The following is a 14,707-nucleotide window of genomic DNA, read 5'->3' on the forward strand; positions in this document are numbered from 1 at the left end:
CACTTAGTAACTGATTACAAGGCAGAGGGTGAATTGTCCTTCTGTCATCTCAGTCTGAAAAGTAACTTTCTAACTTGTTCAGCAGCGCTGTTAGAGGTCAGCATGAGGACTCTTTTTTTTTTGCCTATGTGCCAAATTGGTGGAGAACATCCTTCTTTCTCTCCACCTTTCATCCATATCACTCAACAGCTCCAAGGGATTGAATAATATTGCACGCTGGTAGGTATTCCTGATCTTGTGACAATTTCCACCCACGACATACATTGGTATTCATTTTCTTGTAGCAGCAAACAGGGGTCAGGAGTCACTGTGGAGCGCTGCTGCTTTTTGTTTGAGGACCTGGGTAAATGGACAATGCCTGAATATTGCTGACTGAAAAATTTAGAGTACCCAATTCTTTTTTTTCCAATTAAGGGGCAATTTAGTGTGGTCAATCTACCTACTCTGCACATCTTTGGATTGTGGGGGTGAGACCCACGCAGACACTGGGAGAATGTGGAATCTCCACACGGACAGTGACCCGGGCCAGGATTGAATCTGGGTCCTCAGCACCGTGAGGCAGCAGTGCTAGCCGCTGTGCTGCCAAACATGGGCATTTGTCATGTAGCCTTTTTGAGGATCCGTGAAGCTCTTTATGAATCATTGCACCATTGTGGTTTGGAAAACTAGAACGGCAAGTTGGCTTTGTTTTTAAGATCTTGCACCCAGAATCCATCATGCCATGTTACTGGCACATGACATTGTTTTTTCATGTATTCCGAGTTAAAGGACATCTTTGGAAAGGTGAGTTTTTCAAGTTAGAGTTGGGAAGCAAGGCCCTGCTTTTTGTCGACTGGAGCTGTTGTGACATCAGGCTTGTACATTAATTGAAGCAAATATAGTGAATGAAGTCAGGGGTGTGGTCTGTGGGTCATTGTGAATTCCTGTCAGTGCTGTTTATCTGCTTGTCAGAGTATGATTATAGCTGTGTCATGCCCTGAACTGGAATGCCGCTGGCCTTTGGTTCGTTGACCCAGAAGAGAACACAGGGAGTCCATGATGATAACAGGGAGCTGGAATCTGAAATCATTTGTTAATTTGGTAAGAAGGTGGGGGTGGGAAGCGGGGGAGAGGATAAGCTATTCATAAATCTTTCCTACAAGCATCCGTTTGCTTTGCCTAATATAACTGATGATCTGACATGGATTCTAATGAATAGGTGTCACCCAAAATATTAACCATCTCTTTGGGATACTGACAGATCTGCTTTTATTTCAGATTTCCAACCGTCAGATTCTTTCTTTTTGTAATCACTCTCTGCTTGTTTAATATTTGTTAGATGGCTGAAAGCAAGATGGTGACCGTTGACTTTTTATTGGCGGGGATATGTGTTGACAAAGCAGTGTTCTTGGTGTCATGACACTCCTGCTCTCTCCTTCCTGTAATGTGATTGATACAGCTTTGCAAGCGCATTATAACCACAGCAGCTACCATATGTTCTGTGTGACTGCTGGTCCTCTGGAGAATTTGAACAACAGCTAAATGGAATGCATCTTGAAGGAATGTCTCTGATATTCTCATGACTATTGGAAGTGTGCAGCGCTACCTTGGATTAATGTATGTAGTCCTCTTTCTGTCTCTTCTCCCCCCCCCCCCCCCCATTAATCTTTTAGGAAGAGTCACAGAATTTATTAATCATCAGAAATGCGAAAATGATTTTGAGGCCATCTGTGCACTAGTAGCATCTTTGAGTCCCAAAAATGAATTCCGTTTTCTGACAGCTCTGGGAGTGTCGACGAACAGCCCATTGTCTGTTTGACTGCTGGGTGAATGGAAGCTACTTCAGATCTGATACTGTGCAGTATAAACCTTGAAGTATCATCTATTATCTTGCACCATGGTTAGCTAAATGCTCTGCTGCATGTTTTGAATATTCGTTGTTGAAGCATTTCAACTGTAATCATTGTTTCGTACCAGTTTTAATTATCTCTTCCAATACTGTAATTACCTTCTGCTAAAGTTGCATTGGGTTTGCATCCCTGTATTCAGCTGTTTGATGGGAAATATCTGCTGCTAACATTGCCTTTAGTCCTCAGTGACTTCCTTTGCTGTTCGGAGTATTGATTAGCCGTGTTAAATTGGATAGAGTGTCCACTTGCTGCAGCTACCCCTCCCTTGTGAGAGAACAAGATGTGCTTCACATGTGGTCCATGTTAAATTATGCATTGCTTGGTGAATACAAAATTGCTTGAGAGCTTGGTGACTCAATTAGAAATATGTATATATTTTTCACAAAAGTGGAGGCTCCGTCTTTTTAAATAATTGTCCTCTGGAGAATCTTCCAGATAATTCATAGCCACATACTCCTGCAGTTGCAGGAACTGTTCTGCAATACTGTCCGGGGTCTCCAGTCTGTGAATGCTGTCATTTTATATTGTGAGATATATTCCATGACAGCTGGAGCAACAGGAAAACAAGTGTGCATGTATTGTCTTTGAAGTCTTCTGGTTGTATTTGTTGCTTCATGACAGGAAAAATATTTTGGTGATTGAGCACAGAAATACTGAACAGATCAGCAGGGCAAGAAACCTAACTGCCTGTGCCTCTGACAGCAGAGCTCAGATAGCCATTAGTGGTGATGATGCCTCTGGAGATAGTCAAAGAGAGCTCTCTTCTGGTTACACGTTTGACCCTTTGGCACCACCGTGCCTACTTTACATGCGGCGTCAGTATAGAAAAAATGTAGCACAACATGGCTTCACATGCAATTCAAGTATGGTTCCGAGCTACCACAGTTTGGACTGTCCTTGCTTTAAATGAAATTATGCTGATTAAAATACCCACTTAGTACTACTATACGTTTGCTTATAATTGCAACTGTTCCTTTTGCAAAACAATGTTCAGCACCGAAAACAACGACAGTGGTTATCCTTGTTTCTGGAGTAGTGTGTGGGTTTGGAAAGGAAAATGAGGTACAATAATGTTGATGCGGTCCAGCTAGATCTGCTGCTGGATAGCTGGCAGAGAATGGAGACTTTAAAAGAGAGATGGATGGAATTAGGTGAAAGCACTGGTGGAGTAGGGGCAAAAGCCAAAAGAGTGACACTGCCTGTTATATTTTCTACCTCCCACTCATAGAGCAAAGAGGCAGGGTGGTGCCACGTCGGGTTTGTCATAGTCTTGATGCCAGTGCAATTATCCACAAGGTAATCGATCAAAGAGGTCTTGTTCATGAGCCCTTGGACCTTCTGTCAGGAACTAGGGAATGATGATGGGTGGATTGAAGGGATTACGAGGAGGTTTTCAAAATGAGGTTCAGTAAGCACGGTGTGTAAAGGATAGAGAGGGAGAAAGATTGTGAAAGTTAAGGTTGCTGCTCATCGTGAGGGCAATATTGGAATAGGGGTGGGTATGAATGAAGCCGCGATGGTTTGTAAATAGCCTCTGGGACATGCGGAGTATCCTGGCTTCCATCATAAATAATTTGTGTCTAATTTCAAAGATCTGAGTAATTCAGAGCAGATGGAATGGGGAAAACATTTGTTGGGTAGGCCTAATCATGAAATTATACTCCCTGCGTAATGGTTGACTGTTACATGAAGTCAACATGTGTTAGCTATTATTTTTAAGTCCATTTCTTTGAGATGTGCACAGTTTATTTGGGATTGTTTAAATAATTGAGCAGGGCAAATTAAAAAAAAATTTTTTTTTTAGTGTACCCAATTAATTTTTTCCAATTAAGCGGCAATTTAGCGTGGCCAATCCACCTAGCCTGCGCATCTTTTGGGTTGTGGGGGTGAAACCCACGCAAACACGGGGAGAATGTGCAAACTCCACACGGACAGTGACCCAGAGCCGGGATCGAACCTGGGACCTCGGCGCCGTGAGGCTGCAGGGCAAAATTAAAATATTACATGACAAAGCTGGTACTGTAAATAAAATCTGTGCCGGTGACCTTTCACATGTTTGATCTAGGACTTCACTGTTTGTTAAAATCTAGCCCGTGGGCGAAATGACTGAATTAAGGCCTTGGCGGAAATGACTGGAGGGTGGAATTTGCATTCTAAATTAATCTATTGATTTTTTTTTTTCTCGAGACCAAATAATCAACAATTAAAAGATTTAGTCGAATAGATCAGGGAGGCAGACCTGATGTGGCAATGAATTGGAGAATGCAGGAAGAGATTAGAGTGAAATACATGGCGACAATTCAGTTGAGATTCAGCCAATGGTATCCAGTGTTTCCAAAAGCACCTGTGAGTCATCCCCAGACAGAAGGGGTGAAATTCTCCTACCCGCCCCGCCACATTTCTGCCCCGACCGGCCAGCGGGGGTCTCCGTAACACCGGCCGGTCAATGGGGTTTCCCATTGTGGGGCAGCCCCACGCCGTCGGGAAACCCCCGGGCGCCGGCAAAACGGAGACTCCCGCCGGCGGAGAATGACGCCCAAGGTTCCTTTCCAGCAGACCAAGTGGGGTCTGCTACTGTGATGGTGAATAAAAAAAGAGAAATGGCGGTGAAGAGGTCATAGATTTTTACTTGCATGCATCAGTTAAAACTGCTATAGATATTTATCAATGTTGAGGCTGAATTCTTTGCTGATTAGCCAGAATTTTGATTAAATTTAAAAAAAAAACCTTTGCTGACTTGCAGCCTCTGTTGTTGGATAGTAACAGAGGAGCTCCAAATGTTGGTTTGGGTCCCTTTTCTGCAAAGTTATTCAGCAATCCTTTTATGACAGATGCAGAGAGAAGCACACAAAGGTAGAAGACAGACACAGGCCTTTTGACTCATCCGTGTCCATGTTGGTGCGTATCCTCCACCTGAGCAATCGTTCTAATTACATTTACCCACCATGTTTGCATCATCTACTCAACCCCATCCCTCCTTCAATCATCAATCTACTCTTAAATGTTAACACAAATTTTTGCCCCAGCCACTACCTGTTGGAAGGAAATTCCACAACCTCTCAATTCTCTGAAGAAGATATTGCTGCCCTCTGTTTTCATACCGTCTGCATGACCTCTCAATCTTGACCCCTCTACTCTTCAGATAGTCTGTTTCGGTCTACTCTCCCATCCTTCCATAATTTTCCATAATTTTCAAGTACTTCTATCCTATTGCCTATGGTGTGTACCTATAATGTGGGGTTCAAACCTGCACTTGTATTTTACAAATGTTTCATGTAGGCTCATTACCTCTTTTATTTTTACTGACTCTTTGGATTTCATTAAGGTGCTGCATTTTAATGAATGACCTGTGGAACTTAAAAAAAAAACAACCTCTGCTCGCTCTTTAGCATCACTGTGCACATTTCCATTCAGAATATTCTGACTTTTTAACCAAAATTCATCACCTGATATTTAGTGACATTGGATTCCACCAGCCACTTTTTAAACCATTTCCTCACAGCCTCCGCATATCCTTTGATGTTCCAAAGAATTAACTATACTGCCTAGTTTGTGGTCTCTGCAAACTTGGATACTACTCCCTCTCCATGTCCAAATTATTGATGTACACATGGCCCCAAAACTGTACCCTCTGGATATTGTTACTTATTTCCAGCAACTCTGGGAAAACTGCCCCTCCAACTATTTTCTCCCTTTTAACCAATTTTGAATCCAGTTTTCCACACTGCAATAAATTCCATATCAGTTAATCCAGTTATCTCTTGCCAAGAGTTTGCCAAGGTTTCCTGAAGTCCAAGTACACTAACTACATCATTGTATTTCCTCCATTTATCAACATTACTGCCACAAAGGTTTCGGAGGCCTGTCGAACACAATCATCCCTGTAAAAATATTACAACAGATGTTTGCGTCACATATTCTTATCCAGACAAGCACTAAACTGTAATTGAGACTCTGCCTGGAAACGTGTATATGCTTTGGGGAGGAAAAAACCCCTCTTGATATGCAAATTGATTAAAGGACTTACTTTTTGCAGCGTGGTGGAAGACTGTGCAACTCTTTTGTCTTTACCTGAGGTGCGACTGAGATTCGGCAAGTTATCGTTTTTGAAGGTATCCCAGCCCAGCCAAGCCCAAACAGTCTGTTTGAACCCAATGAACATTTGAAGGTAAAAAATGTTATGCTCTTCCCTGCCCATAGCCTAGGAACCCTGAGGTGTAACCTAGAATCCATATTGCTCCCCTGGATTGGACAATACATGAATTTGTCCTAGCCTATGTGGCTCAATGCACAAAGTGTGTCTAATACAGCGCCACTGATTGACAGAAGCTTCCTTCTAGTGCTGCCAAGGATCTGCACGGATCCAAACTCTCACCACTGGGGCACCAAATGGTACGGTTGATATTTAATAGTCGTGGTGAACTTACAGGTGATGAGATATGGAGGTTTAGTCTTGGTCTGCTATCTGATGCTTGGAATGCAATGCAGATTCCATAAAAAGGGAAACATAAGTGTTGCAAAATCCAAAATGGAAACAGCAAACATTGGCTGCACAGAGCATGCAAAGCAACAGAGACAGTTGACCAAGCTTTACTCGTGCTGCTGGCCCTGCATTATATTTGCAGGTTTTTCTGTCCTAATAGTGAAATATTCAATATGTGCTTCAAACGTGGCTTTTTTGATTCTCTTGGAAATATTAGAATAGTTGTATAAATGTGCAGCTGATATTGCTCCAAGCTGTTTGTTGTTCTTAGAATCATAGAATCATAGAAGTTTACAGCATGGAAACAGGCCCTTCGGCCCAACCAGTCCATGCCGCCCAGTTTTTACCATTAAGCTAGTCCCAGTTGCCCGCACTTGGCCCATAACCCTCTATACCCATCTTACCCATGTAACTATTTAAATGTTTTTTAAAAGACACAATTGTACCCGCCTCTACTACTACCTCTAGCAGCCCATTCCAGACACTCACTACCCTCTGAGTGAAGAAATTGCCCCTCTGGGCCCTTCTGAATCTCTCCCCTCTCACCTTAAACCTAAGCCCTCTAGTTTTAGACTCCCCTACCTTTGGGAAAAGATGTTGACTATCTACCTTATCTATGCCCCTCATTATTTTATAGACCTCTATAAGATCACCCCTAAGCCTCCTACGCTCCAAGGAAAAAAGTCCCAGTCTATCCAGCCTCTCCTTATAACTCAAACCATCAAGTCCCGGCAACATCCTAGTAAATCTTTTCTGCACTCTTTCCAGTTTAATATTCTTGCATTAGGTTTATTTCTTGTTTGCTGTAACCAAAACATGTTTTCCTTTGGGATGAACCATTGGTTTTTAATTACTTAATTTAAATTGTCACAAACATTTTTTTATTCGTAGTTGTGATGGACATTGTTTAGTAAATCGGATGGATATTTTCAGAACATTAGGGGTAGAGTAGGACAACCTTTTAAAAATCAACTGAGGGATTATCAGAATATGGAATGTAGCTGACTCTTAAAGTTGAGCCAATTGCAGCATTTAAGGGGGAGGTGAATAAAAATAAATTATTAAAGATTCTGGGGAATTGGCAGGGATTTGGATCAGCTGTAATATTGAGTTGGCACCAGAAAAATAATTCTGTTCTATACTTAAATGTGAGTTCCTCTGATTGTGACCAGGCATATTTAGAATTACATGTTGGATTCAAGCAGGGCATTGGTGGTAGTGTAGGGTGGATAGATTTCTTTTCGGAGACTTCAAGTAATGTAAGTGAGCAGCTAGCTTGCTTTTTGGAGGAAGGGAGGCAAGCGGTATAGTGAGAAATTTACAACCGTGACCAGTTATCATTGGGGGTACAGGTGTGAATGAAAAAGTATCTGTTTTAGTTTATTTAGTTGAACAAGGCCCCATCCAGTTACTTGAATGATTCCAGCATGTCCACCTCCATTTTTATACGTTAAATTCCTTTCCATGTGGCGTTCATTGTGTGAAAAACTTCCCGATATTAGTCCTAAATTTGCAGTTTGTGTTTGAATGTCTCCCCTTGTCCCAAGCTCTTTGTTTAGGTTTTCTGACTTGATGTTACCGTGTCTTTTACAAAATTAAGGACAGATGATGGTGTAGTGGTAATGTCACTGAACTAATAATCCAGAGGCATGGATAGAGGGTGGTGGAATTTAAATTTGATTAATAAACTCTGGAAATGAGAACTAGCCTCCGTTATGGTGACCAGAAAACTATCCTTGATTGTTGTAAAAATCCATCTGGTTCACTAATGTCCTTTAGGGAAGGAAATCTGCTGTCTTTACCTGGTCTGGCCGCCATGTCACTCCAGGTTCACAATAATGTGGTTGACTCTTAACTGCTCTCTGAAATAGCAAGCCATTCAGTTCAAAGGCAGTTTGGGATGGGCTCACAAGGTGTCAACAAGAATAAAGGGAAAAAACTTTTATAAGAATGCTTTGAGCCCAAACAGCCTGGGTTTCTCCCATTTCTCCTTGCAATGAATTTTAAAACTAGGGATACTTGTCGTCCTTATGTTTCTCAGATGATCAGAGTTAACAAAGTAACCGTGCAGAAGGGAGCCATTTGGCCCATTGAGTCTGCACCAACCCTCCTAAAGAGCACCTCACCTAGGCCCACTCCCCGTCCTGTCCCCGTCACCCATATATTGATCATGGCCAATCCACCTAACCTGCACACCTTTGGACTGAGAGGGGAAACCATAGCACCCAGAGAAAAGCCACCCCGACACTGGGGTGAATGTGCAAACTCATCCAAAGTTGTGCAGGTCAGATGGATTGACCATGTTAAATTGCCCCTTCGTGTCCAACGATGTGCAGGTTAGGTGGGGATGTGGGGTTATGGTGGAGGAGTGGGCCTAGATAGGGTGCTCTTTCAGAGGATTGGTGTAGACTTAATGGGCCGAATGGCCTCTTTCTGCACTGTCGGGATTCTATGATTCGATGGTTCCACCCAAGGACTGAACTGAACCTGGGTCACTAGCGCTGTGGGCAGCAGTGCTTATCACTGTGTCACCGAGCACAGTTGTGTGACCTGATGAGTTTGGTCACCAATTCCTCTGACTCGTGCTGTTTTAGATCTATAGTTCAACATTCTGTTGAGCTTTGATTCTACATTCCTTGATAATAGATGTTTTACAGATGATCTATGTGAGTGCAGGATATAACTTTTCAAATATTTTGTATTGTAATTTTATTTGCAAAATATAACAGTGGCTGTATTATTTTTCACTGATTTCCTCTGGCATGCCCTGATGATGTCAGAATCACCAGAATCAATGATCGCCAATGTGCACACTCTGTAGTATTTACCACAAGCTGTACCCAGTTCAATGTTGTTGCCATTGTTGTGATGCACACCAGTTTTCACTAACATAGCATAGTACTCAATCACAGATTTCCTCACGGCTGGACAGTCGTTAGCAAAAATAACCAGCTTGACTTTGCCTTGACGAATCATTTTCAAAGTCTGTTTGTAGCCCAGCACATAATTGCCACTTTTCATAACCGCCTGGAGTTGATGGACTCTAATGACTTTTTTGTCGTCTTCACTGCAACCATCTTGCCTGCTGCTGCTGCCCCTGCTGCCTTAGCCTGAAGAACACAACAAATTCGGAGCCCAGGATATATGAGGGATGCCACGGAGCAGCTTGAATGACCGCGGGAGGAGGAGTAACTTCGCTGGCGAGGCCAACACAAGATGGCTACAGAGGGGGAAAGGAGAACCCAAGTTAGCCACAGAGTAGTTCGAGCTGGTTTTCTTGCCCTAAATATCAGTGGTAGGATCCCTTTGTTAATGTTGCTGGTATCAGTTGAATCTTGCCACTCTAGACCCTAGTGCCAATTCATTAGTCGTCACCAAAATGAGCAATCTGATATCATGGTTGTGCTAAAAGATTTGATGCCATTATAATGTGTCGCTGTTCATTTCATTGCATAGTTGGAAAACTGTGTCCACAGTTTGTGTGTAGCAACTTGCAGTGCAGTAAATTAATTTTTTTAAATACAAATTAATTTTTTTCCAATTAAGGGCAATTTAGCGTGGCCAATCCACCTAACCTGCACATCTTTGGCTTGTGGGGGTGAAACTCACGCAGACACGGGGAGAATGTGCAAACTCCATATGGGCAGTGACCCGGGGCTGGGATTGAACCAGGGTCCTCAGCGCTGTGAGGCAACAGTGCTAACCACTGCGCCACCGTGTCCCCTTGCAGGGCAGTGAATTATACCCTATAGCAGAACAGCTCGTATCTATGTCAGTTGATCACATAATATTGCCTGTGGAGCTACTTGTCAATTGAAAAATTTAGATTTTTTTTTGATAATACGCACAAAGGCAACATGTCAGACTGCCAGGGGCAGTGGGAGAATTTTCTCTGACGTGTTGCGGGTGTTTCTGAGCTCCCATCATGTTTCAACTTGCAGAGAAGTTTTACTTTTTTTCCATCGCTGGACCAGAATCCGCAGTAATGGTTTTTAATGAAAGAAAAAAAGCTGTTAATTACTTTCCAAAAGGATTTCTTCCCAACTCCTCCCAGTACGAACTGCTATGTTAATGAATCTTCGCAACTGAATTTACAAGGCTACTTAGTTCATTCATAAAAATTGTATTGCATTTTCTAATTCGGACTCTTAGGCAACAGATTTCAGCTCAATACTGAGTGATCACTGGTGTTGAAGCTGCTATCCTTGAATGAGCTGCTGAACCAATTTTGCTGGTTCTGTTCTTGAAGCATTATTCAAAAAGTTTTTTCTTCCAACATCATGGAATTCTTGCTTTTAAGCAGCATCATCAAAACACAAAATAGCAGATCATCTGGTTATCTCAACCGAAAATTAGAATACTGCATACTGGCAATCTGGAATAAAGTCAGAACATGCTGGAAGTAACCAGCAGGTCGGCAATGTTGTTCCTTTGTTTAAAACAAGGATAATCCAAGGAATTGCAGGCCAGTGAGCCTTGCGTCAGCGGTAGGGAAATTATTGGAGAGGATTCTTTGAGACCGGATTTACTCCCATTTGGAAGCAAGTGGACGTATTAGTGAGAGGCAGCATAGTTTTGTGAAGGGGAGGTCGTGTCTCACTAACTTCATCAAGTTTTTCGGAGAAGTGACAAAGGCAGTGGACGTTGTTTACATGGACTTCAGTAAGGTCTTTGACAAGGTCCCTCATGGCAGACTGGTACAAAGGTCACACGGGATCAGAGGTGAGCTGGCAAGATGGATACTGAACTGGCTAGGTCATAGAAGGCAGAGAGTAGCAATGGAAGGATGCTTTTCTAATTGGAGGGCTGTGACTAGTGGTGTTCTGCAGGGATCAGTGCTGGGACTTTTTCTGATTGTAGTATATATCAATGATTTTGAGGAAAATGTAACTGGTCTGATTAGTAAGTTTGCAGACAACACAAAGGTTGATGGAAAGATCGATTGGAGACTAGGACGGAGAAATGAATTTCAGAGTGTAATCTGGACAAATGTGAGGTAATGCATTTTGGAAGATGGGAAATATACAGCAAATGGCAGAATCCTGAAGAATATTGACAGGCAGAGGGATCTGGTGTACAGGTCCACTGGTCACAAAGTGGCAACACAGGTGGAGAAGGTAGTTAAGAAGGCATACGACATGCTTGCCCTCATCGGCCGGGGCATTGAGTATAAAAATTGGCAAGTCATGCTGCAGCTGTATAGAACCGTAGTTAGGCCACACTTGGAATGTAGGGCGGGATTCTCGAATCCCGCAGCAGAGTGACCACACCATCGTAACTGCCATTGCGTTTTACGACGGCGTGAACGGGCTGACCCGACGACTAATTCTGTCCCGCAAAAGGGCCAGCACAGCACTGGGGCGGTTCACGCCGCTCCAGCTGCTGATCCCGGCCGATTGGTGGGCCCCGAACATGGGCCAGGCCACATCGGAGGACCCCTGGGGTCGGACAACCCCCCCCCCCCACACACACACAGGCCATCCCCCCGACCCTTTCACGGCGAGTTCCCGCCGGCTGAGAGGTGTGGTCAGGGCTCTGCGTTTTTACGGTGGCCGCTTGGCCCATCCCGGGCCGAGAATCGGCGGGCCGGCTGCGTAGAGCGCCCCCCCGACCGGCGGCAATGGCGCCGATTCTCTGCTCTGCGGGGAATCGCGTGCCGGCGTTGGGGCAGCATGACGCGATTTGCGCCGGTCGCGGGGATTGGCCGGCCCCGGGCTGAGAGAATCCCGCCCATAGTGTTCAATTCTGGTTGCCACACTACCAGAAGGATGTGGAGGCTTTGGAGAGGGTACAGAAGAAATTTACCAGGATGTTGCCTGGTATGAAGGGCATTAACTATGAGGAGAGGTTGGATAAACTCAGTTTGTTCTCACTGGAACGGCGGCAGTTGAGGGTCGACCTGATAGAAGTCTACAAGATTATGAGGAGTACGGACAGAGTGGGTAGTCAGAAGCTTTTTCCCAGGGTGGAAGAGTCAATTACTAGGTTTAAGGCATGGGGGCAAAGTGAAAGAGATGTGCGAGGGAGTTTTTTTTATACAGGGGGTAGTGGGTGCCTGGAACTCGCTGCCGAAAGGGGTGGTGGAAACAGATATGATAGTGATATTTAAGGGGCGAATTGACAAATACATGAATTGCTTGCGAATAGAGGAATACGGACCCCACGGGCTGGTTTAGCACAGGGCTAAATCGCTGGCTTTGAAAGCAGACCAAGGCAGGCCAGCAGCACGGTTCAATTCCCGTACCAGCCTCCCCGAACAGGCGGCGGAATGTGGGGACTAGGGGCTTTTCACAGTAACTTCATTTGAAGCCTACTTGTGACAATAAGCGATTTTCATTTCATTTTCAGAAGTGTAAAAGGTTTTGGATTAGTCGGGCAGCGTGGCGGTCACAGGCTTAGAGAGCCTGTACTATTCTTTGTTCTTTGTCAGGCAGCATCTGTGGAGAAAAGAACAGCGTTAATGTTTCAGGTTGATGACCTTTCGCCTCAACTCTGATGGGTTCTAATGAAGGACACCAACCTAACGCTAACTCTTGTTTTTCCCGCCACACATGCTGCCTTACCTGCAGTCACTGTTTTCACATCTGGTCATCCCATTGCAGCTTGTAGGATCTTGTTATATGCTAAATTTATATATGAAAGTAATGCATTGGATTGGAAGCTCTTTTTCTGACTGGCATTCAAAATGCCAGTCAGCAACACACAGCAGTTTTTAAGTCCTTCAAGCTCTTCCCCCACTTCCCCACCTCCCCCGTTCGCCCTCCTATTAAGCAGCAATTTTTAATTTCAATGGAATTAAGGAAGAGCCCTGTCTTTCTGGGATCATGTACTCCAGCGTAGTCCAAGGATAAGGGGGTTGAGGCTGAGTGAATGCGTCTATATTCTCTGAAGTTTAGAAGAGTGAAATTGAAACACACAGATTCTGAAGCGGCTTGAAAGGGTAGATACTGAGATGTTGTTTCCTCCTGGCCGGGGTATCTAAAACACTGGGTACAGCCTCAGGATAAAGGGCTGATCATTTAGGACTGAGATGAGGAGAAAATACTTTCGGAGGGGTGTGAATCTTGGAATTCTCTCCCTAGAGGGTTGTGGATGTTCCATCAAGATGGAGACATATTTTTGGTCTTGGGGAATCGAGGGAAAGAGTGGGCAGGAAAGTTGAAAAACATAGTTAGCTATAATCCTTTTGAATGGTGGGGCGGTCTCAGTGGGCCATGTGATTTATCCCTGCTCCTATTTTGTATGTTCTTATAATGGACTAGCATTAAGTTACAAAGGCCAATCACAGTTCAGTCCTAAACTGGGAGAAATGCTACATGACCAGTGCAAGCAATTTGTTTACAAAATTGGTTCAAAATGACTATTTAAAAAAACTTTAGGTCGTTTTGTAATGGAAAGATGATAGAGATGTTAAACAGGATAAATTGAAGAATTTCAATAAGGTGCATGCACAGATACAGACTTGATTTAAAAAAAAAAATGTTTCCAATTAAGGTGCAATTTAGCGTGGCCAATCCACCTGGCCGGCCCATCTTTTTGGACTGTGGGGTGAGACCCACGCAGTCACGAGGAAAATGTGCAACCTCCACATGGACAGGAGGCCGGGATTGAACCTGGGTCCTCAGCGCTGTGAGACAGCAGTGCTAACCACTGCATCACCAAGCTGCCCTAGGTTTCCCAGTTTCCCAGTGTCCTGGGCAGCATTTATCCCCCAGCCAACACATTGAATCAGTTGGTCACTTAGAATCCAAAGAATCCCTACAATGCAGAAGGAGGCCATTCGGCTCATCGAGTCTGCACCGGCCCTCTGGAAAAGCACCCTACCTAGGCCCATTCCCCCGCCCTATCCATGTAACATAGGAACATGAGTAGGCCATTCAACCCCTCGAGCCAGTCCCGCTATTCAATGAGATGGTGACTGATCCCCAGTTAACCTTTATCTTTAGACACTAAGGGGCAATTTAGCATGGCCAATCCACCTAATCCAGTGTTTTTAAAACTTTTTTGCCAGGGACCCTTTTTTACCAACTGGCCATCCTTCGCAACCCACGCCGGCCGACATTCACGACCCACCATTTTCGCTTACTTTTAATGCGAGAGGTGAGCCTGAGTTTATATTCTATAGTCTAGAGTAGCGAAGAATGAGAAATTACCTCATTGAAACAGGCATTATTCTCTCAGGACTCTCCAGAGCAGATGCAGAATGTAAGTTTTCCTCAGACGGGTGGGTGGTTTACAGCCTGGGGATATAGTCTGCAAATTACAATGTGACGATTTTAGACATAGCTGAGGAGGAATTACTTAACTCAACTTATTGTGAATCTTTTTAATCTCT

At 43.9% G+C, this 14,707-nt stretch overlaps 1 protein-coding gene and 1 pseudogene across 4 annotated transcripts in view; one reads left to right on the top strand and one right to left on the bottom strand.

The window, feature by feature from the left end:
• The window catches only part of LOC140394299 (NEDD8-conjugating enzyme UBE2F-like), a 571,886-nt gene that overhangs the window by 78,969 nt on the left and 478,210 nt on the right, over positions 1-14,707 (top strand). The window lies entirely within an intron of this gene.
• On the bottom strand, positions 9,110-9,449 carry LOC140407832 (large ribosomal subunit protein eL30 pseudogene; annotated as a pseudogene).

This window comes from Scyliorhinus torazame, chromosome 2 (genome assembly GCF_047496885.1).
Source record: "Scyliorhinus torazame isolate Kashiwa2021f chromosome 2, sScyTor2.1, whole genome shotgun sequence".
Taxonomy (NCBI): Eukaryota; Metazoa; Chordata; class Chondrichthyes; order Carcharhiniformes; family Scyliorhinidae; genus Scyliorhinus; species Scyliorhinus torazame.